Genomic DNA, 4,705 nt, shown 5'->3' with positions numbered 1-4,705 from the left:
ATGAATGTAATTTTTAAAAATATTATTAGACTTTTAAAATCCCTGTTGACCTATTTTTTTACTTTTTTTTTTAAAAATAAATGTAAGTTTTAGAAGTTTTTTTTTTTTTTCATTGTAGGATTCCATTTCTACCAAGAAATAAGAATTGTGGCCATTAAATATTTGCTTGGTTATCTCTAAAGTGCTCTTGAATTTTGTTCCATATCATTAGATGTGATGCTATGGTTCCCTAGAAACCAAGTACCTTCATACAAAAACGCTGTCTGATAAGTCATTGACTTGTCCTCTAGGATTTGGACACAGCCGCAGAACTTCCTGGGTGATCCGGACAGTTCTCCCAAAGGCAAAAGCCATGGTAAAGTAAAATATCTCCTTTTCTTTCCTGTTCCATCCATTCCTTTTGTTTTGAAAGTATCCGTATGGCTTTCTGTGGGTTTGACGGTGGCGTAACCTGGAATGCATCCAGCCCGTTGAACTGGGGGGCAGAGCTATACAATGAGGCATGGATCTGTTCTCCTTCACAATTAAAGCCAGTCCATTTACATCCAAATATGATGTATGCAGGCCTTGTTTACACAACAGTATCTCTCTCTCTCTCTCTCACCCTTTCCCCTTATCCGTAACTCCTCCTCCAAACCATCATTCTAACAACTATACATTCTTCCTCCCCTTCCACTCTTACTCTGAATAACTTAGTCACTGCATGCTGAGGCTTCCCGTTGCCTGTGGGGATTTTGGGGAATTTGTGATGACAGCACCTCTCCCTCTGCGGAGGAGTTGCCTTGAATATCCAAGGAGAAGAGGCGAAAGAGACGCTCACAAAGGCTGATCGCGTCCACTCTTAGATTTAATGGGACCTTAGACACTTAGCACGCTCCTCATCATGACCATGATAGCGGTTGGAGTTCCCAGCACATTCTGAAGAACTCTAAGGTGAGATGGCCCTCATTGTTTTAATATGCAGAAGTCGGTCTGTAGGGCAGAGACGTCAGCTTCAGTGCTGACCTGCTGGAGGCTCTTAAGTGCAGGTGGATGACTGAAGTTCATGACAGAGAATACTGAAAAAATACATAGCTTGAAGTCACTTTGGATGAAAGTGTCTGCCAGATGAATACATTTAAAGTTTAATGTGCTGATAAATGTGAAAGTGAAATGTCAGGACTCGCTGGCAAATGTTACATATGCTTTCAACATCTTTGGACGGGTAGTTCATATGTTCTGTGGTGTGACATTCTGCATTTACTGCATCTAAAACTATTTTAAATAGCATTTTGTTAGTCGTTTTATAATTATTTATGCATGCAGTTTGACCTATCCAAGGAAAGACTACATAACAGAAACCTGTTAATAAAAATAAGCAATTACTTCTTTATTTCCCATAACTGCCACTTTATATCTCCCAGTGTGAATTATGTCTTGCCATTTGACAGTTATATTTTGCAATTTTCACACTTTTAATTGCATCTTTATTTCTGATAATTGCCACTTCATGTAAATTTATATCTTGCAAACTGTTAAATGTTGCAGTTGTGACTTTCTTTTAATTGCATCCTTATTTCTCATAAATGCCACTTTATATCTCCTCTTGTGAATTTATATAATGCAAGTTGATTGTTAAATTTCACAATTGTGACTCTTTCTTTTAACTGCATCTTTATTTCATTTGATTGATTTCATTTCACTTTATTTCTTGCAATTGCAATGCTATAGCTCACATTTTTATGCAATTGTTGTATTGCTGGGCCATTTAAAATGAACCAATGAAAGTAAAAAAGTGAATAAAAATACTAAAAGAAAAATGGTGACCCGGAACTAATATATACAATATAAAGTTTCCCTGATACAATCTTGTAAATTTTTAACATTAAAGTCTAAATGTTGATATAAAAAGAAATAAATACAAAAATAAATAAGGCCCACTTTTGATGTGCGTTCAAAAATGCGACTCTGAATGATGCATATCAAATATCAGGAACATATGGCAGGAGTCACAGGATAATTATTTCAACTTACACGTGTCAGTAACTCTGTGTACGTTTTTACAGGACCATTACAGTTGTGGTGAAATGTACACTGTGTAATGCAAAAATAACGATCTCTGTAAAATGAATGGGAATGGCAGCGTTAACAGTCACTCACAGTGTGTAAAGTGAAAAGAAAACACTGCTTGCCCCTTTTCATGTATTGCAACACTTTGCGCTCAACGAGAAACTTGTAGAACTCTTGAGTGACATTCACAGTGCAGAATCCTCTTTGGCTGTTTGGATCAAGTCTTTTATACAGCTGGGAATGAGGAGGCCTCCTTTTACTGTGGCGTTAGAGAAAAACGGGCAAAAGGAACGGAGGTAAGAGGACTAGATCTAATCAGGGTTACACTTGCAACACTTTCTCATGAGAGACAACGTTTTCTTTTTTTTGGGTAGTAACTTCCAAATATGCAGCATCCAAATATGAATCCTGTCATACTAAGTGACAGATTATAATATTTAAAAGGATACTGAAAATAGTTTACACTGTTAAATCAGTAACTGGTCACCAGAATTGTCACCGTTTTAATCACTTTTTTGTCTTTTGATTAGATCATCTTAAATTGTCTTATGGTTTGACAAATTGATTTTTAAAAGTATAAATATTGCATGTAATCTCTCTGTGTGAGTTCCATTAAAAAATGCACAATGCATAATTATAAAATAACCAGCAAAATGCTGTTTAAAGTAGTTGTAAGTGAAATACAGCATATCCAAGTATTTAATGTGAACTACCATTATACAAATTGTTTGTGCATTGTAATATCTGACATGTCACATATTTCATAATCTGTGTTATATATTGTGTGTGATTTTGATAAGCATGTTTGCATGTGTGTCACAGGCACATGGGAAATCAGAGCTAGGTGGCTGTGAGTCACTGACCTTGTCCGGTGTTTGGTCACTCTTCTTATCTGCTTTTAAAGGTTAAAGCCCTGAGGTTTTGTTAAGGGCAGGTGCATGTTTTCCTTTCTCTTGATGAAATTGGACCATGTTTTTGTGAGTGTGTGTGAGATATAGAATGAGAGTGAAGCACAAGGCAACGTGTTAAATGAGTGAAGGCCACAGTCAGGGTTGCTAGCTGGCCCCCTTCTCACATTTAACACCACAGATACAGCTCTGATTTTCTATGCATGCTTGGGAGTGCACGGGAATATTCAGTATTTCCATTTGTTGATGACCACTTGCAAAGTTCCATACTGGAGGGTTCATGAAAAGAAACTCTTTGTGAAGATAAGTGTATCAGTCAGTGAAATGTTTTTTTTTTTAATTTAGTTAACCATTACAAGACACTTTAAGAGAAACTTAGAGATCAATATTAAGTAATACTGCTAATACATATTTGTACTTGTTTTGTCTGTACTTGTGAGGACCAAATGTCCTCACTTATATTGTGAAATACTGACAACCCACTAGTGAGGACATTTTAATGGTCCTCACTAGTTAAAAAGGCATTTAAATCAGCCAAGATGTGTTTTTATTTAAATCTAGTGTCCTGCACATGTTTCTGTGATCAGTAAGTTTAGGGTTGGTGATAGAAAATGCCATTAACCTGATAGAAAATCAGTGGAAGTCTATGCAATGTCCACACTAAGATAGCGAAACAAAAGTGTGTATTTTGTTGTATTTTGTGTGTGTGTTTTTTCTCATTTTTTATAATATTATAAAAGTTGTTTTGAGTTCTAAATGGTCACAAAAAAATTAATGTCATATTTGTTTTAGCCAATTATTAATCAAGAATGAATGTCTGAGCAGTGGGATGCTTTTTTAGAGACATACCAAATGGTACCATTTATTGGTTACAAGTTTGAATATCAGTAAAAAAACAACAACAACAAAAACAACTGATGAGTCTCTTTTCAAGACTATACACTTAACCCGTTTAATCACACATTTTTCCCAGACATGAAAATATCCAAATGATGTGTCGTTAGTAACCCTTTGAAATAACCAATAATAATTTTTTTGACATTTTTTTGGAAAAGTGTGAAAAATTGTGTTTTATGGTCGGTCACAATTGTGACCGGTGGGATAAGGTGAGTACTGAATTAACATATTTCTGCAGTCAAGTTTATATATCTTAGCCCAGTTATTTTAAACAGTTTGATCACATTCTAGGGTTATTATTATGCATAAAAAAACCTTATGCAACACTGAGAGGAACACTGTGATAAAAAACAAAGAAATTCAACCATCAGCGCTTTTCAAAATTGTTACTTTTTTTGTAAAATATAACATCAAATTTTTATATTAGTACTACCAGTATTACAACATTAATATTGTAAATTTTTTATGTGAATTTTTAATTTAGTGCAATATTTTGTCATTGCAACATTTTAGTGTAATTTTCACAAGCAACTACAATTGGATTTATATTGTAAACCTAAGTTTACTGTTATCCCACCGGTCACTATTGTGACCATCAATATGTTTACTCATTCTATGACCACACTCAACAAAACTGAATATATGTGAATTCATATATTAATACTAGACACCTTAAAGGGGTCATATGATGTTGCTAAAAAGAACATTATTTTGTGTATTCGGGGTAATGAAATGTGTTTATGCTGTTTAAAGTTCAAAAAACACATTATTTTCAACATACTGTACATTATTGTTTCTCCTCTATGCCCCGCCTTTCTGAAACGCGTCGATTTTTACAAAGCTCATCGGTC

General features: G+C 34.8%; 1 protein-coding gene across 3 annotated transcripts in view; it reads left to right on the top strand.

Annotated features, from left to right (window-relative positions):
* The first annotated feature begins 649 nt into the window (after window positions 1-649).
* The window catches only part of stard13b (StAR related lipid transfer domain containing 13b), a 96,968-nt gene continuing 92,912 nt past the window's right edge, over window positions 650-4,705 (top strand). The window contains exon 1 of one of the 3 annotated variants that reach the window (XM_016479158.1): window positions 650-933. The gene's annotated coding sequence lies outside the window, so the exon portion shown is untranslated. Of the gene's footprint in view, window positions 934-2,328; window positions 2,346-4,705 lie in introns of those variants that run through there. The other 2 variants (XM_016479169.1, XM_016479163.1) reach the window with 2 other exon arrangements.

The sequence above is a fragment of the Sinocyclocheilus anshuiensis genome, unplaced genomic scaffold, assembly GCF_001515605.1.
Source record: "Sinocyclocheilus anshuiensis isolate Anshui unplaced genomic scaffold, SAMN03320099.WGS_v1.1 scaffold1170, whole genome shotgun sequence".
Taxonomy (NCBI): Eukaryota; Metazoa; Chordata; class Actinopteri; order Cypriniformes; family Cyprinidae; genus Sinocyclocheilus; species Sinocyclocheilus anshuiensis.
The sequence above is the reverse complement of the archived record's forward strand: the minus strand, read 5'-3'. Positions and strand labels throughout refer to the sequence as shown.